Source organism: Panthera pardus, unplaced genomic scaffold, assembly GCF_024362965.1.
Source record: "Panthera pardus isolate Hobbes unplaced genomic scaffold, ASM2436296v1 HiC_scaffold_15, whole genome shotgun sequence".
In the NCBI taxonomy this organism is placed as follows: domain Eukaryota; kingdom Metazoa; phylum Chordata; class Mammalia; order Carnivora; family Felidae; genus Panthera; species Panthera pardus.
The window spans coordinates 79,939,804-79,965,539 of record NW_026526710.1 but is presented as its reverse complement, the minus strand read 5'-3'; the positions used below and the strand labels follow the sequence as shown (position 1 = coordinate 79,965,539).

General features: G+C 35.9%; 1 long non-coding RNA gene across 2 annotated transcripts in view; it reads right to left on the bottom strand.

The window, feature by feature from the left end:
- Positions 1-25,736, bottom strand: part of LOC109256865 (uncharacterized) — a 125,099-nt gene that overhangs the window by 6,190 nt on the left and 93,173 nt on the right. The window contains exons 2-3 of one of the 2 annotated variants that reach the window (XR_008422313.1): positions 19,345-19,520; positions 17,047-17,096 (exon numbers count right to left, since the gene is read on the bottom strand). This is a non-coding gene — a long non-coding RNA (uncharacterized LOC109256865). Of the gene's footprint in view, positions 1-17,046; positions 17,097-19,344; positions 19,790-25,736 lie in introns of those variants that run through there. The other variant, XR_008422312.1, reaches the window with a different exon arrangement.

Genomic DNA, 25,736 nt, shown 5'->3' with positions numbered 1-25,736 from the left:
AATTGATATTTTCAGAAAGATGAAGACTGATAATGGACTTCTGGCTTTAAAAGTATGGGAAACGTGTGTGTTCTTGACATCTTTGGGTAAAGACAAAGTGGTCAGAATATCACTCACTGCTGGGATTTAGGGGATGAAGTGAAGATAAATATATCTTGTTCAAGACTTTTTGTTGTGAAGGGAGGGAGTGAAATTTTGAGTAGCAGCACTGGAATGCATGCTTAAAGAAAGCTGGTTTATTTTAAACATAAAATCTTTAAATATGCATGTATGTGTGTAAATACATATGTATGTACATCTATACTATAGATAAATATCTGAGATATATCAGATATATATGTAATCTTTATTGCTGAGCTATATAATCACTATTGATAGATATCACTATTATATAATGAGTGTGTATATATATATATATATATATATATATATATATATATATCTGTTGGCAAAAATAGATAGGACTCTGCATACACAGAGGGGCTGATCACAGGTAGGAGAAATTGCATCCATAGCGTCAGTAACGTTGGCAGAATATAATGGTTCTAACTGGTATAGTTTGGTAGATATAATGGTGGGAGTGTGTAAATATTCCCTACTCCCATTTCTGTGTCTCAGTAAATTAAAAGGAAAGACTGTCGGCGGAGAGTGTGGAGAAGTGAGGAGGGATTACAGGTTGGAGGGAAGAGAGCAAGTGAAGTAGTCATTTTGAAGAATTTAATGCTGAATGGAGTACTAAGATGCTACTTGAGATTGAAGTGATTATAATGCTGAGCCATTACATTTCTGTGTAAGAAGCAAAATCAGAAATGGGGGTGGGTAAAGAACAGCAGAGAAGTGGGGTCATCAAGATTATATGCCCCAGTGGTTGAAGTCTTGTAGTTAGTACTGAAAGGAGTTAGCTGGAAAGAGTAAGAAAGTATGTTTGGAGAGTGGACTGCCTGATTAGAGACCCTAAAGAAGATGTCCTAACTTGTGAGGATAATATCTGCAGTATGACCTTAGGAGTGGATTCCTAAGGTCCGGTGGAAGACAAGATGATTGGAAGAGAAAAATTTGAGGAATTGAGAGTATAGGGTATTAAAAGTTGTTGTTTCAGATACTGTACTCAAAAGTAGAGTTGCAAAGAAATAGCAAGGTGCTAAAATATCAGTGATGGAGACTGGCCAGAGCTGTGTAAATGACAGCAATGAGCAGGGACAGGGAATACCATACCTATCCATCCAGTTCTCCATCTCTCATCTAAAGGAAGGGACAAAGGTCTGCAGTTAGAAATGAAGAGGTGAATAGAAGAGAGGTCACCTCCTTCACCTCCAGAATAGGGAAAAAAGTCATCATCTGAGAGGTGGCAATCAGCCTTATCACTGGCCTATATAAAATACTTCTGTGGCTTCCCATTCCCACCAAACAACATTTAACTTCCTTAACATGGCATTCAAGGCCTTGTGCTTTCGGCCCTAGGTTCTTTTTCAAATTCTGTCCTCACTACCTACCGCAATCAGCCACACTTCACTTCCTCAAACTTGCCATTCACTCATCATTTAGCCTTCAGAGATGCTGTTCTTTTTTACCCCTTCCTTTCATTTCCCCATGCCCTAGTTAAGTGATAATCCCCATTTTTGTCCTCAATTTCTTACATTTCTTCCAAGAAGCTTTCTAAATAGATTAAGCTAGTTGTCCCTGGTTGCCTCAATAGGGTACTAAATCCTCTTCAGGCTAATTATTTTTTCAATTGTCTGTTTTCTCAAATTAAGTGTAATGTAAATTCCATGAAGCTAGAGATCATGCATTGGTTCAACAGATTTGAGCGTCTACTAAGTACTCATCATTATTATTGAAATTTTTATATCATCATTGTATCATTGCTATTTAATTAGGACCTAGAATTTGGTAAGCATTCGGTACATATTATCCTGCCATGTATAAATGCATGTGTGGGATAAATGAGAATTCACTTATTGGTATTTTATGTGATAGTCACTCGTTATCTGTTACTCATAGCAATATTGCACATAAACACTGCTTAAGGGAAAAAGAAATTCTGTCTTAAAAATGGAATGCTTTTACTATGAAGTAGTTTTAATTTGCCTAAAACTTAAAGTTTACCTTCTCTATCAATCTGTCAGTAGTCTAAAATTTTGCTGATGTCATAATGTGTAAAACAGAACATTGAACAAGGTTTTCAACTGCCAGATCTTGAAAGTTAAAAAGTTAAATGTTACAAATGATTTACATCTGGACAGAGCATGCAGAACCTTCAAAATAAGTCTTTCCTGTTGCATACGGAAAATTCCATTTCTCAAAGTACATACATTGACATAATAAAAATTGAGTGCATGAAAACAGAAGGGTATGTGCCTATCTTACGGCAAATGAGAAAATTTAAAAATGTGCTTTACATTGTTTTAGGACTTACTAGAGTTTGAAAACGATTTTAAGAGTGAAGCAAACTGTTTCCGTAAGATCATAGAGATGAAAATCACTTGCTGATGTCATCGAAACCGTCATGTTGCCTCACACAATGGGGTAATCCACCTCTACTGAATAAACTCTATTCATAAAGATCTGGTGAGCCCTACTTAACACCTGTGAGACGACATTACCAAACAGACAACTGTGGAAAACTTATGTTAGCTTTGAATGAAAGTTCTAATGAATAATACTAGAAGTAGAGGTTGAACCTCATTTGAATCCTACTCTGTCAATTCATGGTTGATGTAGCTGAGGAATAGAAAGACTCAATCATTTTTCAAACACTACCGAGTAAGGTGAGTGGGACCTCCCAGACCTTTCTCATACTTTCCCACCCCACATATGCTTATTTGTATTGTACATTTGGATGCTATTTCTATAATTGTATTCTTTCCTAGAATTATTCCTATGTATAAAGTAGAAAAAAACAGGTAGATATACAGCAGGAAAAAGAAATAGGACATAATGTTTTGGGTGATAAAGGTGTCACCTTGAAGACCTTAACAAATTCTTAGTCTCTGCCGCCTTCTCTTCTCCCATCTCCAGAGATAATTATATATATAATAATATTTTTTTCCTAAAGTTCTTCCCGGCTTTAGTAAAGAATATTTTAAGGACTCCAGGATTACCATTCTGGAACATCTGTTGATAGTCTGTCTTTATGTTGAATCTCTAACATATTCTGCTTCATTCTGAGACATCACCTTTTTCTTAGCTTTGAGACTAGATTCCTCTCTTGATACACTGATGAGTATTCCAGTTCCTTTTCACCTGAGACCCTGACTGAATCACAGCTGTCTTCTCCCTCAGAACAAGATTTCTCTCTTTTAGAAACCCATGCAAAAGGGGTGCCTCAGTGGCTCAGTCAATTAAGCGTCAGACTTCTGCTCAGATCATGATCTCACAGTTTGTGGGTTCAAGACCCACATCGGGCTCTGTGCTGACAGCTCAGAGCCTGGGGTCTGCTTCAGATTCTGTGTGTCCCTCTCTCTCGGCCCAGACTCTGTTTATGCTCTTTCTCTCTCAAATAAATAAACATTAAAAAAAAAAAAAAAAAAAAAACAGTGCAAATGACTGCAAGAAAGTTTTATGATGGAGGGTGATAATCGTATACCAACTCTAAGGACCACACCCTCCTAGATTCTTCCAAATCATGTTTAGAACACCAATTTTGGAATTCCCTTGTGTATATTGTCTACCATAATGATTTCAAGTTAGGTTTGGCATTCCAGCTCTGGCTTACCTCCATCCGAGCATGTACTGAGTTCTGGATCTCAACTCTTACTCAGTTCCACTCTTGTACTCTTCTACAGTCGTGTCCAATTATGTCCTGAAATATGATCAGCCCTGGAACATACAAATTGAAATTCAATGCACTACTTTAACTCCGAAAAGTTGATTTTGATTTGTTGAGAGTGACACCAAAAAGGTGGCAACATAGGTCATTCCTGAATTTGTTCCCCCTCACAAGAAGACTATTTAGGGACAAGACATCACTGGAGAGAATCCTGGAACATGAGAGGGAGGATGAAGCACTACCCTGCAGCACAGAGACCAAGACATACTAGGGTAGAAAGAAGAATGGCTACTAGAAACTCATCTCCAATAACTCTAAAGAAATGGAGATATATGAACTGTCAGACAAAAATTCTGGATAATCCCCTTTAAAATTAGGAAAACAATGCATGAAGAAAACAGAAGTTTGACGAAAATAGAAACCATTAAAAAAATCAGAAATCCTAGTGCTGAAAAATACAACTGAACTGAAAAATTCAATAGAGAGCTTCAAAATCAGACTTGACCATCCTGAAGAAAGAATCAATGACCTGGAAGATGTTCGAAATTATCCAGTCATAGGAGCAAAAACAAAAAAGAGTAAAAACTTATGAAGAAGGCTATGGGACTCAATGAAAAAAAAAACCCACAATGTTTACATTATAGGAATTCCAGAAGGAGAAGAGAAAAAGGGGGAGAAAGTATATTTAAAGCAATAATGGCTGAAAACTTTGAAAATGTTGTGGAGAGTAATAGGCATCCAAGAGGCCTAAAGGATTACACATAGGTTGAATCCAAATAGGGCTACACCAAGACAAATAATTGTCAAGTCAAAGACAGCTAATTTTAAAAGCAGCCAAAGAAAGAAGTCACATATGAGGGAACCCCATTAGACTATTGGTAGATTTCTCAACAGAAACTTTTCAGTCCAGAAGATAATGGAATAATCTATTGAAAACACTGAAAGAAAATAACTGTTAACCAAGAATTCTCTACCTTGCAAAGATGTCCTTCAGAAATGAGGGGGATAGGAAGACTTTCCTCACCACTGGAGAAAGGCTAAAGGGAGTTCCTTGAGTGGAAATAAAGAGATGCTAATGAACATCATAAAAACATAAAGCAGTGCAAAACTCACTGGTAATGGCAAGTATATAGTCAAAGTTGGATTCTGTAATATGGTAATGGTGGTGCATAAAGCATTTAACAAATCTAGTTTAAAAATTTTTTAAAAATGAGTAAAAAGAACCATAACCATAATAACCTGTTATTTTTTATGCAATATAAAAAAATATGTAAACTGTAACATTGAGAATGTAAAATATGAGGAAGGGGAGAAGTAAAGTGTAAATCTAGGTAATTCTATTAAAGTTAAGTTGTTATTAAAATAGGATGTTATGATTTTAAATTATTTTAGGTAAGCCTCATGGTAGCCACAAAGGAAAAACCTGGAGTAATTGCACATAAGAACATGATTAAAAAAGTCAAAACACACTGATCTCACATGGCATCAACACAGACACGCCGATACACATGTGCACGCGCACACACACACACACACACACACACACACACACACCTGAGTAAAAATAAGGAACAATGGATCTACAAAACAACCAGAAGACAGTAGCAATAGTAAGTTATTATCAATAATTACCTTAAATATAAACATATTAAATTCTCTAATCAAAAGACACAATGGCTGAATGGATTTTAAAAATCATATTAAATGATATGCTGCTTATAAGACACTGACTTTATGCTTAAAGATACATATAGGGCTGGGTGGCTCAGTCGGTTAAGTGTCCAATGTTTGATTTCTCCCCAGGCAATGATCTCACATTCATGACATCGAGAGCCCCATATTAGGCTTCATGCTGAGTGTGGAGCCTGCTTAATATTCTTTCTCTCCCTCTGCCCTTCCCCCAGCACATGTGCTCTTTCTGTCTCAAAAAATATATGTATATAAAATTAGAAATCAACACTAAGAGGAAAATTGGAAAATTCACAAATATGTGGAAATTTAACAACATTCTCCTGAGTAACCATGGATCAAAGAATAAATTAAAGTATCTTGAGATGGACAAAAATGAAAACACAAATACCAAAACTTACAGGATGCAGCAAAAGTAGCTCTTAGAGGAAAGTGCATAGCAATAAGTGCCTACATTAAGAAGCAAGAGAGATCCTAATTCTATACCTTAAGGATCTAGAAAAAGAAGTACAAACTGAATACAAAGCTAGTGGAAGAAAGGGAGTAATAAGGAATGGAACAGAAATAAATGAGATAGAAAACAGAAAATCAGTAGGTGAGACTACCAAACTAAGAGTTGTTTCTTTGAAAACATAAGCGAAATTGATAAATCTTTACCTAGATAAACCAAGAAATAAAAATAGGACCCAAATCAACAAAATTATAACTGAAAAAGAAAATATTACAAATGACATCAAAAATACAAAAAATCATGAGTTTACTATGAACAACTATACCCCCCAAAAACCAGACATCCTAGAATAAAATGGAAAAAAAAATTAGAGCCATAAACCACCAAGACTGACACAAGAAGAAATAGAAAGTCTGAATAGATCAATTAATAATAACAAGATTGAGTCAGTAAGCAAAAATCTAATGAAGAAAAACCCAAGACCAAATGGTTTCCTTTCGGTAAATTTTTGGTAAATTTGGTAAATTTTACCAAACATTTAAAGAAGAATTAATGCCAGCCCTTCTCAAACTCTTCCAAAAAAATGAAGAGGAGGGAATATTCCCAGACTCATTTTATCAGGTCATTGATACCAAAGCCAGAGAACGACACTACCAAAAAACTATAGAACAATATCCCTGATGAATAAAAATGCAAAAATTCTAAATAATTCTCAATACGAGCAAACTAAATTTGGCACATTAAAAGGATCATTCACCACAATCAAGTGGAAATACGTGTGGGATACCAGGATGGTTCAACAAAATCAAATCAAGCTATGTGAGACATCACATTAATAGAATGAAAGAAAAACTCATATAATCATCTCAATAGATACATTTGAGAAAATTAAACACCCATTTATCATAAAACCTCTAAACAAATTATGTACCAAAGGAATGTACCTTAACATAATAGAGGCCATATATGATAAGTCCACAGCTCACATCAAACTAAATGGTGAAAGGTTGAGTTATTTTCCTCTAAGATCAGGAACAAAACCACACAAGTGCCCACTCTCACCACTCCTATTCATCATAGTTCCAGAAGTCCTAGCTAGAGCCATCAGGAAAGAAAAAGAAAAGCATCAGAATTGGAATGGAAGAAATAAAATTGTCTCTATTTGCAGGGGACATGATTTTATAGAGTCAATCCTAAAAACTCCACAAAAAAAACCCTGTTAGATCTAATCAATAAATTCAATACAGTGTCAGGATACAAAATTAACACACAAAAATAAGTAGCATTTCCAGACACTAACAACAAATTACCTGAAAAAGAAATTGTAAAAATCCCATTTACAAGAGCATCAAAAACAATAAAATACTTAGGAATGAATTTAGGAAGTAAAAAGATCTCTCCAAAAACAAGATATTGATGAAAGGAATAAAAGACACAAATAAATAGAAAGGTATCCCATGTTCATAGATTGGAAGAATCAAAATGTCCATACTACCAAAAGCCATCCATAGATTCAATACAATTCTTACAATGATTCAAGTAGCATTTTTTACAAAGGGAGAAAAAAACAATCCTAAAATTTATATGGAACCACAAAAGATCCAAATAGCCAAAAGAATCCTGAGAAAGAACAAAATGGAAGGCATCATACTTCCTGATTTTAAGCTATGTTAATCAAAACAGTATGGTACTGGCATAAAAACAGACAATAGATCAATGGAACAGAATTGAGAGCCCATAAATAAACCCAAGCATATACAGTCACCTTATGTTTGGTAAGGGAGCCAAAGATACTCAGTCTAGAAAAGACAATCTTTTCAATAAATGGTTCTGGAAAAATTGAATATTCACAAGAATGAAGACCTCTACCTTATAACACATAAATTAACTAGCAATGTATTAGAAATTTAAACATTTACATAAATTAACTAGTAATGGATTAGAATTTTAAACCTAAGACTTGAACCAGGAAACTCCTTAAAAAAGCTCCTTGACGTGGTCTTGGCAGTGAGTTTTTAGATATACCTAAAGCATAAGCAACAAAATAAAAATAAACAAGTAGAATTACATAAAACTAGAGAGCTTCTGCACAGCAAAAGAAAGTGAAAGACAATGGGAACAGGAAAAATTGTTTGCAAATCATATATCTGACAAGGTGTTAATGACCAACATATGCAAAAATGCATAAAATTTCAATATATACTTTTTAAAAGTATATAAATCTTTATAAAAAACTGTATGTTTATGCGATACTTCAAAAATATTTATTGAGCTTTCCCTAAAATTATCAATGTCAGTGATACAAGGGAAAACTGAATGTTCATAAATATCTACTGTAGAAAACTTCCTATAATTATTCACATATCTTTATTCAAATATAATTAGCCCAATCTATACATATTTTAAAGTATAATATCAGGTATATTTATCCATCTTGAATTTAAAAAAAAACACAACACATTCATTTTTCTTCCACCAAAAGGAAAAAGACCTGTTATTCAATATTTCTTGATAATTTATGCCAATATAAATTTCTTATATTTATAGTCATTAAGTGTGAAACACATCAAATAATAAAGTCTTAGATATATAATTGTGTGATTTATGTTTTATCTAATTTTCAACACCAGCAGACCCACACATATGAATAATTACAACTCTGGCATATATACATTTTATTTTATTTTTTAATTTATTCTGAGAGAGAGAGAGTGGAGGGGTGACAGAGACAGAGGGAGAGAGAGAGAATCATGAGCAGGTTCCATGCTGTCAGCGCAGAGCCCAACGTGGGGCTTGTACTCACAGACCATGAGATCATGACCCGAGCCAAATCAAGAGTTGGACGCTTAACCAGGTGTCCCACATATATACTTTTCCAATTCCCCAAACTCTCAACTTTATTGCAGTATGATGGAGAAATGGCTCATTAAGAATATCATAGCCCTAGGGCACCTGGGTGGCTCAGTCAGTTAAGCATCTGACTTTGGCTCAGGCTCAGGTCATCTCATGGTTTGTCAATTTGAGTCCTGCTTTGCAGCGGGTGAGCTGGAACCCACTTCACATGAGCCCTGCTTCTTTCTCTCTCCCTCTCTCCCTCTCAATCTCTGCCCCTTGCTCACTTAATATGTGCTCTCATAAATAAATGAATAAACAAACAAAGCCCTAAAGGGTTAGTATCCACACTATATAAAGAACTTACACAAATCAACACCAAAAAAACAAATAATCCAATTAAAAATGGACAGAAGACTGAGACAGTTCTCCAAAGAAGATATGCAGATTGTCAACATCATTAATCAGGGAAATGCAAATCAAAACTACAATGAGCTGTCACCTCACACCTGTCAGAATGGCTAAAATCAACAAGAAACAACACGTGTGGGTGAGGATATGGAGAAAAAGGAACCTAGTGCACTGTTGGTGGGAATGCAAATTGGTGCAGACATGGTGGAAAATAGTATGGAGGTTCCTCAAAAATTTAAAAATAGAACTATGGGTCTAGGAATCACATACTGGGTATTTACCCCAAGAATACAAAAACAGTAACCCAAAAGGATATGTGCACCCTTATGTTTTTGCAGCATTATTTACAATAGCCAAATTATGGAAGCAGACCAAGTGTCCATCAATAGATGAATGGATTAAGAAGTAGTATATATAATTTATATATACGTTATGCACACACACACACACACACACACACACACACACACACACATATATACACAGAAGGGAATACTATTCAGCCATAAAAAAGAATGAATTCTTGCCATTTGCAACAACATGAATGTACCTAGAGGGTATAATACTAAGTGGAATAAATCATAGAAAGACAAATAACATATGATCTCACTCATATGTTGAATTTAAGAAATAAAACAAAGGAAAAGAAAGACAAAATAAGAAAAAGACTCTTAACTATAGAGAATTAATGGTTACCAGAGGGGAAGTGGGGTGGGGGGGGGGGGGAATAGGTGAAGGGGATTAAGAGTACACTTATGATGAGCACTGAGTAATTTATAGAATTGTTGAATCACTATATTGTACACCTGAAACTAACATACTAGTGTATATCAACTATACTGGAATTAAAATTTAAAAAATAATTAAAAATAATTTCATGGGTTCAGAGTTCTGAGTTTTTAAATACAAGTAGTCATTCCTTTTAAAAATAGTTCTAGATTGAACAATCCTAAAATATATATATTTACAAATATGTGTTTATAAACATATGTTTATAAATGTTATATATAACATATATATATATATACATTTTAACCTTTTATATCAGGTAACCAAAATATCTTATAATACCCTGAAAAATGTTTGAAAAAGACACAACTTAAAATATCACTGGTGAAAACTAATATGATTTTTATTTTAGAAGTTAGAAAACATTTAAGTCTACCCTGGACATTTGTTTTCTCTTGAACATAAATTAATACCCCAAAGATATCACTATTTCCTATTATTATATATTGTATACAAGAAAACTTAGAATTTTACTTCCTTCAACACAATAAAATGTTCCTTGTTATATTTTCATTTTACTGGATTATGTGAAATATTTTACTATTGAACTTAGTTTTGATTTTTGTGTGAAGAGAACATTCTGATTAGAACAGGAACAATATGTTCCTGGGTGTTCCCTTTGAATGGCTCACAAGGAATAAAGAATATGAATCTTTTGTCAGAATGCTTGGTAATCCAAAATGGAAGCCTAGATACTAAATAATATTTTCTCTTTAAATTTTCATTTGCAGGTAAAAATAGCTGACCTAACATAATAAATATTGTCATCATGTAGAGAATATGATAAAACATAAAAACAGAATATGTTTTTAATATATTTTAACAGTACCTGAGTTGGTCTCTTAACTCTTCCTTGCCCATCTGTGACTATGGTCTTGTCATTTACTTGCTTAAATCTCAAATTTTTGTAATTACTATAATTACAATACCTACTTTTATGGTTGTAGTAAAAATTAATGAGATCAATATTTATATTGATAAATTACTATAATAACAGCCATTATAAGTTTATAATAAAAATTAGGTTATTATATATATTATATGTTAAATACTAGGACATTCAATTAAGGACTTCTACATACTGTAACATTAAACACTAAACACCTGACCCAAGACCTAGTTAATTATGCATGATTTTTTAATATTGTAAGATGCAGTGTTTCTTTACTCCCCTCTAAGATTTTATTAAATCAACTGCGTGTATTTCACTGGTTAAACTTAGGTAACTTCCTGCATTAGTCCTCATTCTACAGATGAGGAAAGTGGATCCCACAGAAGCTAAATGATTAGCCCAAGATCATACCACGAAAATGTGTACATCAGTTTACTTCCAGATCTAACTCCATTTGTTTATCTTGCCAACTAGACCATACATTGTGTGAAAATTTCAGAAGCTAGATGGAGTTTACAATTTTCACCTGTCTTTGTGTGTGTGTGTGTGTGTGTGTGTGGTATTCAATCTCAGTCTCAGATCCAGAAGATACTTAAAAAAAATCTCCTTCTCTATTTTCACTTAACACAGTTGTTAAAATCCCTCAGCATTACAGTGTATTTGTGTAATCTGCTGTAAGGTAGAGCCTCTGGGGTGCACATCCACAGATTTGCTCTGTCTGCTCTCCCGGGAGCAAAGCCCAACCACACCCATCTTTCAGCCCCCAGAAACAATCCTGCAACAAATACCCTGGCTCTTGCGTGGGAACTTCCCTGGGAGATGACTGGGAACAGGGTTAGCATAAATTAAAATACATATACACAAAACAAAGGACACACTGTGCAACAATACACTTAAAAAGCTACACCAGATCCTCCTTCAAATGGCTGCACGGGGCAGAGGTGAATGGGATGGGATAGGAGTGTAAAAAGGAATGTACACACAGAGAGAATGGCTTCGCATGGAGGAACGAATGTGATAAGAAATAAGTGAGATTAAGCCTGCAGCACAGAGCCCCAAAGAAGAAAAAAAATATATATATATATATATACATAATATATATATATATATTATATATATATATTGTTCTCTGCTGGGCTTCTCATTGCCATTTCATTCCAATAGAATGAGGGCTGTCACTTCATCACTTTTCAGACCATATATGTGTAGACAACAATAAAGCTGAACGAGAGGAATAAACTGCCAAATATTCAAAAAACAAATATAAAAGGTAAAGGATGGTAATCTAATGAGCGCTGTGCATGGATTTAAGAGGAGAGAAAACTAACAGAAGATCAGGATCTAAACCTTTCCACAAAACCTGGAGAGGATTTAGCAGAGGATAGGACATGCCTGCCAAGTTTGGTGTGTCCGAAGGGGAACCGAAGTGCTGGGCAATGGAGGTGGCTCGTAAAGTAAAAGGAGAACAAAGTCATGATAAAGGATGGCAGGAAATTGGTGACCTTCACATTATTCAGGGCAAGCAGAATGAAATCATTAGAGTGACTTAGATTAGAAATACGGAGAGACTGGGCTGCTGGACTTCTGTCCGTATTGCTGTGCTCGTTGTGTCTTCATTTTAGAGAACTCTGGATGGCTCTACTGAATGTTGGCGCTGTTATGGACACAGTGCTGTCCTTGCCTATGTAGTCCAGTTGAGGTGTCAGACCAGAAATAATTAAAACGAGCACATAATTACAAAGGGCCCTTAAGCACTGGAAGGAAAAGAAACATGAAAAGAACATCTTTACATTTATTTTGTTTCATTCAAACTTCCTATACTTAGGCTTGAAAATCCCCTGCCACACTAAAACCTCTTCTTGGGAAGCCTCCAGTATATTCTAACATCCAACATAGAGGTTAGGAAGTAATAGATATTAAATGAACAGTCTGGTTGTTATAGTCAATTCAGATCTGGGGTCTGTGGTCACTGCCCGTGTCCCCGTGCGAACCTGCAGATTTGGCCTCTTTCTTATCTTAACTCATCTTACCCGAAACACTTACAACTTTTTCATAGATAAATGTGAATTTCAGTCTATCGTTATTCTCACAATCCTAAAATTAGTGAGGTGCAAATTAATGAGATTTACCAAAGTATATTTAGGGCTAGAAAAGGATTTCTGTGTCCTTCCAAATAAAGACTTGTTTATAAATTAGCTGTTAATTTAGATAATTACTGTTTTGTAGGTTTAAACAAAGTGTCTCTCACATTCATCATCGCTGATGATATCAGACTTTTGAAAAGATTCATCTTTTGACACCAGAAGGCATTAAAATGTGAGGCCAGAATTAGCTAAACTGTAATAATGTGATAATTGCTAAGTGTAAAGCCACACCAACAATGTATTTAGCAAAACACTAACACTTTTAGTGTGAACTTATGGTGTTCAGTGGTAGCTTATTCTTTCCATCTGTTGAAGTGATTTTTCTTCGTTTGATTTTTCTCAAACTAGAAGACGATACATTAATGTCACATGTTATGCTAACAGGTACAGACTACAATGAAATAAGAACTTCTTTAGCTGCAAGCTATTTTACATATGTATTACTAGTAAAAGCTGTTATCACAACTATGTTCAATATATGTTCAAAGGGAACCAAAGTTATGAATTTGAGTCTCACTGTTGGTAGCTTTTTCTCATTAGACCGGGGGTTCTGACAGTTGACTAGACATTACAATCATTTGAGAAGCTTTTAAAGATACTCATGCACAAGTCCCCCCTTTAACAACTGACTCAGATTCTGGAGATGAGACTTGAATATTAGTATTTAAAAAATCTTCTGAAGTGTTTCTATCATGCAGACAGAAAATCAATGTATTAGACATTAAACCTTATTATATTTTAGCCATCTCTATAGTCTTTCACCCAGAATTGTAGCAAGCCCCTAAATGAATGTTAGTTTGATAAAGAAATCCATGCATTACTTAAAGCATGAATATCATCTTAGAGTTAGGTGATTCTTCTTCCCATTACCATAAGACTTTTATTTTTCAATTACGAGGCTCACTCTTATCACCTACATCTTGGTTTGTGGGGAACAGGTGTCTAGAGTCTGGACACTACTTGACCGTGATTTACATCTCTTTAACATAAAATATTCACTAGTATTTTGAAAGCTCTCTTACATAGAAAAGCTATTACTAAATAGAGAAAACAAAACAAGAGTATTGAATTACACTAGGGGGAAAAGAGCTCAATAAAAGGATGAAACTGAAAAGTATATCCAATTAACAACTCAGAAAATTGAGTGATTCAGCTTGTATTAATTTTGTAAGTAAATCATTTGAGATTTAAATACTTTTGTATCTGTTAAAATGCAGTTAACAGTTTGCATTAGAAAATAAACATTTCTACAATTTGACCTATCACTGAGAAGCATAGAAAATTGGGAATACTGTGTATATGAAGCATTCATAATAATTCCACCTAGAATTTTTTTTTATCCCATGGGGAAAAAAAAGATCTACAGAAAAGAATCCAAATGACCTAAATGAGGGAGGGTTGGTTAACTAAATAAACTTATATTCAAGGAAATAAATATCACATATTCCCTTGAAATACCAAGTATGAGAACTACACAGCAACATGAAAACTGGATATGGCAATTGAAAAGCAGAGTATATTATTTGCAAACAATGATTGCAATTATGCATAAAACTGCCTAAATGTTGGAAATCAATGCACTGAAGGATACCACAGTGCAGTGGATAATTTGACTTTTTCCCTTTATTTTTCCTTCTGTATGTAATGTGATCTTACTTTACAAATTGTAAAATGTTCCTTGGCAAACCTTATCTCAATCATCCTTTAGCCTTCCTGACACTATTTGTGCAGTGTGAACATCCACGTGTCTTCGTAATTATTTTTTTAATGTTTTTATTTTTATTATTGAGACACAGACAGAGACAAAGCATGAACGGGGGAGGGTCAGAGAGAGGGAGACACAGAATCTGAAACAGGCTCCAGGTTCTGAGCTGTCAGCACAGAGCCCGACGTGGGGCTCAAACTCATGAACTGCAAGATCGTGACCTGAACCCAAGTCAGACACTTAACCAACTGAGCCACCCAGGCATCCCCATAATCATTTATTTTATACTCCTTTCTTCTTAGACACTAGAGGCATAATCTTGTAAATTTGGCTGACACCTGTTCTGTCTATAATAGCTTTGCTTATTACCCTATTATTCATTAGGCTTTTCTTCTACTGTATTTATTAAAGTGGTCAGTTATTTTCAGTATTTTAATCTGGCCATAGATGTTATTGGTCCTGCAGTATGGGAATGAAGTCTCAGTTAAATTTCACAAATTACATATTTTGAAATTATGTATTCACAGAGATGTCAATGAAATGATGAAAAAAGAATGTTTACCTTCTAACATGTATACATCAAATTGTTTGTTTGTTTTGTAAATATGCCTTAAGAAAAGAACTCATCCAAAACACTGGAGTTCTTAATTTGTTCATTTCTTTAATTAAGCCCTACGTTTTCTCTTATGAGCCCCCAAATATGTATTCTCTCTACAACATAGAGAATTAATATTTCATTTTCATTTATTTGAAATCTGTTGACTTAGGGAGTTTGAAACCTCATACTTGACAGTTTCAGTTAAGAATTAATTTCACCTAATTATACTTTGAAGAATTTGCTACTATAAATTTAAAAAACTCAGCAGTGAAAGTGACAGAATTTTCTTTGCTTTCAACGATAAGTCAAACTGTGGAAGCGTTGCTTGCTATTACAAAATCTTATTTCCATGAGGACTATGTTCATTCCCATCCACCGCCAGAAACAGTGATGACCTTTCATCAGAGGAAAACTGATATTTGACAACTGCAATCAAACAATCCAAATTACAATATTCCTATGAGTTGATGCTGTTTTGGGTCAATCCTCTCTGGTGCTCAACTGCTGGGATGTAGAGGTGTAGAACATGGAAATATTCTGTGTACTGAACATGTAGTTCAATACTTCTATTTCTAGGTTTCAAACATGAAATGTTCCCAAATACTTTTCCGCATTGAACTCTGGCTCCCAAACTTTCCGTTGGAGAACAGCACAAGTCCCCTTTGCAAAATAAATTACAGGATCGTGCTCATCCTTTGTGCTTGGGATTATATTCTCTCCACAGAAAAGTGCATCAAGTATTAAAATACGATCACACACACTCATTCTCATACAATATAACACAGTCCATCCTCTTGGCCACAGAGTTTGTCAGCCTTCCTTCTTCACTCAAATTTTTTTTCTCTCCCCCAGAGAAATTACCCAAGCAACCTTCCTCACAGTCAAAGATCTTACAATAATATGTACCTCAGAAATCAGCATGTCTGATTGCTCCAGAAGTCTATGTACTCAAACAGCACGTGATTTAACCCCTTCCCCCACACACCCAATGTACTATATCGAAACCGCAGGGCAATAAAGACCCCATATAGAAAGGAGATCATTGAAAATATTTATGAAATCTAACTCATGAAATCTAACTCTATTATGCTATTATGCTCTGTTATGGGAAATGCTCATTTGACCTTGGTTCTGCCCCCTGAAAAGAGTTTCCTATTCTGCAGTTTTCGGTTTTGTTTTGTTAATTTTTTTTTAACGTTTATTTATTTTTGAGAAGAGAGAGAGCATGAGCAGGGGAGGAAAGACAAAGAGGGAGACAGAGAATCTGAAACAGGCTCCAGGCTCTGAGCTGTCAGCACAGAGCCCAACGCGGGGCTCGAACTCACCGGCTGTGATCTCCAACTCACAGACCGTGAGATCATGACCTGAGCGGTTAAGCGATGCTTAACCGACTGAGCCACCCAGGCGCCCCTACCTATTCTGCAGTTTTATATGGTCCTTGGTTTTACTTTATAGGAGGTCCATATACATCCATACTGTATCCATATTTGAATGGCAATGGATATTATGGACATGATTCCATCTCAAGGTGCTGACAGCATGCTCAGCCAGCTTTCTGCCCATGGAAATTTAGAAGCATGAGAATGGATGGATTCAGTCGAGTTTGGAAAATTACTCTTTTATCCCAGCCCAGAGGTTCATTTGCCGGTATAACGTTCACAAAAATGTAGTAGTTTTTTTTTTATTCCATTAACTTACACAAGTCAATTGTCACATCTGTAAATCTTTTGAAGATGTTCCATTATCTCCGAACTATTCATACTTACCTTGAATCTGGGAGATGTTCTGGTAGAAGGACAATATCAATCTCTTCTCCCTGTGCCAAATAATTTACAGGGAACATAATTTAGGAGATTAAGAGCTTTTAACAACAGACTTGATGACTACACCATTGATTTGATCCTTACCAGAAAATTCAACTTTAACTGACATTTATTTTTCAAATAAATGATGAAGAAAAGAGAATGAGGTCTTGCCATTTGTGACAACATGGACGCACCTAGAGGGTATTATGCTAAGTGAAGTAAGGCAGAGAAAGACAAGTACCATATGACTTCATTTACGTGGAATCTGAAACTGTGAAACCTGAAACCATTAAATTCCTAAAAGAAAACACAGGAAGTAATCACTTGGATATCAGACTTAGCAGCATAGTTATGAAACATTTCTTCAGGCAAAGGAAAAAAAAAAGCAAACACAAATGATTGGGACTATACCACAATATCATTTACAAATAATATACCTGAAAAGGGGTTAGTATTCAAAATATATAAAGAACTCACAAAACTTATAGCAGAAAAATAAACAATTTGATTGAAAAATGGTCAGTAGACCTAAATATTTTCCAAAGATGATGTACAGAATGGCCAACAGACTCATAAAAAGATGCTCAACATCTGTCATCATCAGGGAAATGAAATTTAAAACCCACAATATGATATCACTTTATACCAGTCAAAATGGCTAAAATCAAAAAGACAAGAAATAATGAGTTGGTGAGGATGTGAAGAAAAGGGAACACTCATGCACAGTTGGTGGGAATGCAAACTGGTACAGCCACTGTAGAAGAGGATGGAGGTTTCTCAAAAAAATAAAAATGTAAATATCATATGATTTAGTAATTCCACTATTGGATATTTGCCAAAATTAAAAAAACATTAATTTGAAAAGATTACAAACCCCTTTTTATTGCAGCATATTTATAGTATCCAAGGTATAGAAGCAACCCAAGTGCCCATAGAAAGATGAATGGATTAAAAAGATGTGCACGTGTGCACACACACACACGCACACACACACATCTATTATTCACCATAAAATAAGAATGAAATATTGCCATTTGCAACAACATAGGTGAAGCTTGAGTGTGTAATGCTAAGGTAAATAACCCAGTCAGAGAAAGACAAATACCAAATGACTTCACTCATATGGAATTTAAGAAACAATTGAGCAAAGGGTGGGGGCGGGGGAGGAGAGAGACAAACCAAGAGATAGACTCTTAACGATAGACAACAAACTGATGGTTACCCGAGGGGAGAAGGGTGGGGAGATGGGTGAAATAGGTGATGGGGATTAAAGAATACATCTATCATGATGAGCACTGAGTAATGTATAAAATTGCTGAATTACTGTATCATATATGTGAAAGTAATATAACACTGTATGTTAACTATATTTAAATTTTTAAAAAATTAATAAAAAAGAAAAATATGTGAAAAAATATTCACAGTGTGTGTGATGTGTATATTTATATTAAAAAAGATGTGATTTTATATATATATATATAAATGATTCCGTGTTTTTCTTTCTTTCTTTTTGTTTTTTAATTTCTAACTGTTTGGCATTATCAGGAAACAGTCTTACCAACCAGGGAACTGATACTTTTCAAGTCATAAGTTGTCCAACAGGAGCAGATGTGGTGACTGGAACACCATCTGAAGTAACTGCCGCCATGTGGTGACAGTCCCACGAGAACATTACCATTTGAGATTGTGTTTCCTTCCCAAAGAATCTCTCTGTGGTTTGTAATTGTAACTCGAATCACCTCCTCATTGCAGGTGTCACGCTGCTCATGACACTGAGTTTTCCACCTTCCAGAAATCTCTTATATACTCCGTAAACCATTAACAAGTTGACCTTACCCAACGAAACAAGATGCCTACATTTTTTTTCTAAACACCAGAGAGCCCTGAGGAGAATACGTATTATAATATATGACATAACATACGATCATGACATATATCACATTTCTCTGACGTATAGGCTTAAAGCTGAAAACATCAAGCTTCAGTGATACTGGACCCATATGGAAACACACACATAGAGGACCATGACGAAGCATATTTGGAGTTGTAGAGTACACATAAAGAATATACTACTGTCATCACAAAGATGAGCATGTTGTCTATATGATATTTTTCTCTTCCCTTACATTTGACTTTTCACTGATTCTAGTTTTTAAAATGTGAAGATTTTTATCTCAATGAAACCATACGTTAATAAAGGGGGAAATGCTTTATATAAGCTATAAGATGCTACTTTGACATTATTCAACATGTGCTCACACATAAGGTGCCTCACTCTTCCTTTTGGATGAGTCCCTGTTTTAGTCCTTCCATTGGACCTCTGTTTCTTCAGACTCCTTTTGGTCCACACAGTTGTTTGCATGTGTCAGTTCCACTATTTTTGCCTGGTATTGTCTGCTTCGTTTATAGTGGGCACGTTGAAAGCCCGACAATTCCTTTGAAAAGAAAACAGAAATTCCATTATTTATAATTTGCTTTGATAAGGTCGGAAGAATGGCAACTTCTTCTGACAAAGGAGAAGAACATTTTAGGAAGAATTCAGATGAAGCATCTCTTCAACTGGGACTCTTTATTTCTGCAACGAAATATGATTAGCATATAACCATAAATGGAAACTTTATTTTTGTGTGACTAGAATGGCTGAAAAACAATGTAAATTTATGTTCTTGAATGAATGATCCATTTTCTGTTATGCAAATATGGTTTGTATGTATGCTTTCCAAAACAGGAAATCACATATTCACAAAGAAGAATAAAATAAAAATAAATGCGAGAAGAGCTGTTCCTCTGCTAAATTAGGAAAAGTATTAAAAGTTAGCTATCTGCTTTTAATTATTTTTCTAAGAACAAAGGTTTTGTGCTGCTGAAGTCCTGCTGTGAACATTCCTCTTCTAAAAACCACATGGTTTGGGCTAAGATACCTGGAGTAAGGGTCCTACCCTGGGAAGAAACAGAACAAACCTATCATTAAATGACTGTATCTCCAACCAACCTTGTTATAAATATAAGATATGAATCAATATATTACACTAATTGGCCTCAGATTATCACTAATGTAGCTTCTCATAAAATGTGTTGGGCCAAGTTAACAGTACTGTTATTGTAGAAAACATCTAGTTTTTCATCATATTGTAATCCTTTAAGAAAAACATCTAAAACTATTTATTTAAATTTCAGAAAAATACCGTCATGGTACTTTATGAAAATCACATAAAATGATACTAGTTAAAAATGGATAAATTGTTTTCCAACAAGTAGGCAGACAACCGAAAATAGTATTCTTTCCCACATATTATACTGCTACCACTACCACTAATAATAATCAAGAGTCAGAGATCCAACAGTAAAAATAAAGCCATAAAGCATTAGAAAATACTGGGAAAACATTTGGATCCTTTTTAAATTACCAAACAGGGCAAGTTTTTCTAAGCACAATCTCATTCATGAGATCATAGCTTTAAAATGTCATCACCTAAGTATACAACTTGTGTGTGTGCAGAAGAATGAAACTAGACCACTTTCTCACACCATTCACAAAAATAAACTCAAAATGGATGAAGGACCTGAATGTGAGACAGGAAACCATCAAAACCCTAGAGGAGAAAGCAGGAAAAAACCTATGTGACCTCAGCTGCAGCAATTTCTTACTTGACACATCTCCAAAGGCAAGGGAATTAAAAGCAAAAAATGAACTATTAGGGCCTCATCAAGATAAAAAGCTTCTGCACTGCAAAGGAAACAATCAATAAAACCAAAAGGCAACCGACGAAATGAGAAAAGATATTTGCAAATGACATATCGGACAAAGGGCTAGTATCCAAAATCTGTAAAGAGCTCATCAAACTCCACACCCAAAAAATAAATAAGCCAGTGAAGAAATGGGCAGAAAACATGAATAGACACTTCTCTAAAGAAGACATCCAGATGGCCAACAGACTCATAAAAAGATGCTCATCACTCATCATCAGGGAAATACAAATCAAAACTGCAATGAGATATCACCTCACGCCCATCAGAGTGGCTAAAATGAACAAATCAGGAGGCTATAGGTGCTGGCGAGGATGTAGAGAAACGGGAACCCTCTTGCACTGTTGGTGGGAATGCAAACTGGTGCAGCCACTCTGGAAAACAGTGTGGAGGTTCCTCAAAAAATCAAAAATAGACCTATCCTATGACCCAGCAATAGCACTGCTAGGAATTTACCCAAGGGATACAGGAGTGCTGATGCATAAGGGCACTTGTACCCCAATGTTTATAGCAGCACTCTCAACAATAGCCAAATTATGGAAAGAGACTAAGTGTCCATCCACTAACAGATGGATAAAGAAGATGTAGTTTATATATACAATGGAGTACTACTTGGCAATGAGAAAGAATGAAATCTGGCCCTTTGTAGCAACGTGGATAGAACTGGAGAGTGTGATGCTAAGTGAAATAAGCCATACAGAGAAAGACAGATACCATATGTTTTCACTCTTATGTGGATCCTGAGAAACTTAATAGAAGACCATGGGGGAGGGGAAGGAAAAAAAGAAGTTACAGAGAGGGAGGTAGGAAAACCGTAAGAGACTCTTAAGGACTAAGAACAAACTAAGGGTAGATGTTAGTTGGGGGAGAGGGGAAATTGGGTGATGGGCAGAGAGGAGGGCACTTGTTGGGATGAGCACTGGGTGTTGTATGGACACCAATTTGACAATACATTACATATAAAACATATCAGCTGATAGCCTTATGGGGTTTCCCTTGTATGTGACTATTTTGTTTTCTCGGGCTGCTTTTAAAATTCTTTTTCCATGCTTTTTGCCATTCTCATTTCTATGTAAGAGGCATAGCGTTGATCTCCTTGGGCTGATTTTTTAGGGGGCTCTTTGTGCCTTCTGGATCTAGATTTCTGTTTCCTTCCCCAGATTTGGGAAGTTTTTAGCCAGGATTTCTTCATATACACTCTGCTTCTCTTTCTCTTTTTCCTTCTGAGATCCTTATAATGTGAATGTTATGCTTGATGATGTCTATGCATTCCCTTAATCTATTCTCATTTTTTTATTAATCTTTTTTTTTTTTTTTCTCTTCTTTTTAGCTTGGTTACTTTCCATTACTTTGGACTACAGGTCCCTGATCCGTTCTTCTGCTTCTTCTAGTCCACTATTTATTCTACTACTATATTTTTTATTTCATTTTTTGAATTCTTCTCTGATCGGTTCTTCTTTAATGTTTTCTTTTTGTTGAGAGTCTCTGAAATATTCTCTTCTCAAGCCCAGTATCTTTATGAACTTTATTTTATTTCCTTATCAGGCATATTACTTATCTCCATTTCATTTGGCTAGAATTTTGCCCTGTTCTTTCATTTGGGATACATTCCTCTGTCTCCATTTTCTCTCTGTTTCTATGTGTTAGGATAGTCGGCTACATCTCTTGCCTTTTAAAGTAGTGGCCTTATTGGGGCGCCTGGGTGGCTCAGTCGGTTAAGCGTCCAACTTCAGCTCAGGTCACGATCTCGCGGTCTGTGGGTTCGAGCCCTGCATCGGGCTCTGGGCTGATGGCTCAGAGCCTGGACCCTGCTTCTGATTCTGTGTCTCTCTCTCTCTCTGACCGTCCCCCGTTCATGCTCTGTCTCTCTCTGTCTCAAAAATAAATAAACGTTAAAAAAAATTAAAAAAAAAATAAAGTAGTGGCCTTATAAAGAAGAGATCCTGTAGTGCCCTGTGGTGCAATGTCCCCTGCTTACTGCAACCTGGTGCTTCATGGGTATCTCTTATGTGTGTTGTGTGCATCCTACTGTTGTGGATGAGCTGTATTTGCCTTCAGTCTAGTCATTTGCAATGGTTCTCTTTGCCTGTTGTGGGTAGGGTTTGGTTCCTGTGGTGTTAATGGGCCAGTCTGGGGCCTTGGTCTTGAGTTGGGTCAGATCAGACATTTGCCAGATCTATGGTAGGACCAAACTGCAGGGTGCTCTTCCTGTGTTGTCCTATGAGAAGTTTTCATTGGTGGGCAGTGCCTGTAGTCACACCAGATGTCTGCCCCTACCCCACTGCTAGGGCCACAGCTGAATTTGTGTGTGTGGTTATCTTCCCCTTTCCCTAGGGCAGGAGTCACTTTGGAGTGATGCCAGCCCCTGTTGGGGTTTCTTTCTCACTGCTATGCTTATGATGCTGCTTTGGATGGATTCTTGTTGAGGGTCTGTTGGTGAGGGCTGATCTGCAGAACATGAGAGCAGGGTGCATGGTATTAGCAAGGTTTGCATTGGCTGCTATGGGAGGGGACCTGTAGCTGCTTTAGAAAACTTCTTTCCAGTCCTGGTTGAAGGGGGTAAGTTGCAGGAGAATGCAGGGGTCAGGCATACTATTAGCAAGCTAGATCAAGAGTCTTCTGTGCTGGTTCCAGCAGGTGACTGTGTATCTAGGCTGGGGGTCAGGGGAGGGAAGTGGTGCCCTCTAGCTCTTTTGTTCTTGGAGAAGTCTCTTAATGATCCCTGCCCCTAGAGCACACATTGAGATTAGTCAATAATTCTTCCCATATACTAGGTGTTTTTCAAACTGCTGTTTCTATGCTATATCTGTGTGTTATCTCTTCAAGGGTGGGATTCAGTTTTTTTATTACCCTCTGGCTTTCAGAGCCAACCTGCTGATTTTTAAAATTCCAAGTATTAAGCCCCACCTATTACAAGAACTTGTGAAGTTAATCTATCTAGTTTTTATCACCAAATATTATGGAGATTCATCTTCCCAGTGTGAGTTCCCTGTGCCTGGGATGCCTAATGTAGGTTCTATCCCTCTCCCCTGTCCACTCCTGCAGTGTCCCTCCCTCCTGCAGACACCACCATGGGTCCAACCTTGTCTCTGCCCTTCCTACCCTCTTTGATCTGGCTTCTTCTCTACATTTAGCTGGAGAGAGCATTCTACTGGTCTTCCAGTCCTTTTCTACATTATTTACAATGATGTGGCTATTATCTAGGTATATCTATGGGATGAGGTGAGCTTAGGGTCCTTCTACTCTGCCATCTTCCCTGGAAGTCTCACTTTGTTTACTTAACTCTATTTAAAGAAAACTAACAAAAACAACTCTGAGATGTGCATACAGGGAAAAAAAGAGAATAAAAAAAGGAGGAAGGAAGGAAGAAGGCAAGAAAGGGAAGGGAGAGATGGAGGAAGGAAGAAGGCAGGAAGAAAGGAAGAAAGGAAGGAAAAAACACAAAAATTTGTCAGTGCAAATTGCACCTCAAGCATGTGTCACCCTTGCAGGCAGAGCTCTAGCATTCACATTCTACTGCTTGGCCATTTGCTTAGGGAAGGTCAGCCTATTCTCAGGCCTAGGAGGTGGCTATGTATTATTGGCCAAACTCTATTCCGAGTACATTGTTCCTAAGCCCTGCAGCATCAGCATCACCTGGGAATTCCATCCAAGACCAGATGAATCAGAAACCACAGCAACTTTGTGTTTAACAAGCCCTCTGTGTGTTAGTGATTCCACCTAAAGTTGGGGACCCAGTAGTATATGCTAGTTGTAGAAAGTTTTACTCTTAACCCTTGAGTTTTTTAGTAAAGTAGATGAACAATGAAATACTGGGTGGTAGGAGATGATCGAGAATTTTTAGCATTTAAATATGGAAAGGGAAGATACATGTTTGTAGGTGCTACAATGATCTAGGCCAAAAGGGGAATCCTGCTTACAGTTGAGTTTGGCACACCTGGCCTGGCCATGTTTTCTTACATGAGAAAATATATCAAATTTTATCTACAAACATATTTTAACTACATTTATTGCATACTTTTACTTTCTATTCTAATAAAAATAAAAACTGGATTCCACATTAGGAGAAAAAGATTAGTTCATTAATACAAAGATATTTTTAAAAATCAGTGTAGGGTGAAAGGAATTAGTATTAGCTAAGTACCTGCTGTATGCCAAATTCTTCACATACCTTTCCTTTTTTACGATTTTCCCTCTTCAGTCTTAGAGACACTATGCAAATTGCTTATAGTCAACCTAGTTGTAAATTACTCCTGCACTTTTCATTTTATGAAAACACTATATCATAGCTGGCTTTAATCTTGTTATCAGGCCTTACTTTCAAGACTTCACAAGTTCTTTAACATTTTAATCCATTAATTCTCCAAATCCCCCTTTTACTTCCTGGAGAGAGATGGATTTCTTTAATTCTCAAAGCTCTGGCCTTTGCTACTATATGCCCATTTCTTGTTATTCTTGTAATGAGACTTCTACCACCCCAGTTCTTTCTTTGAATACACATTAAAGGATGAAAGCTCTTAGTATCACAAATTATAGTCCCATGCATATGTTTGATGACTTTATCCGAAGAATCTATTTCCCTGTAAGTTGCTTAAATGTTCAATTGGAAGGCGTCCAAATATATGTTTATTTAAGAGTTAATGTTTTGCATTTGAAAAGAGAATTAAATGGATAATACAGATTCTTATGGTCTTTTAGAGCAAGCTTATTCTAGTATATTTTAATGGTAAAATACATAAAACAATGATGTAATATGTTTATAGTTTATTTTGGAAGAGAAAAATCTGAATGGATATCAAGCATATGTAAAGAATATCCAGTACTACAGATTTTTGTTAGTGTGTAATCCTCTATAAATCTAAAGCTATAAAACTGAACACTAAATATAATTCAAAATCTTTTTA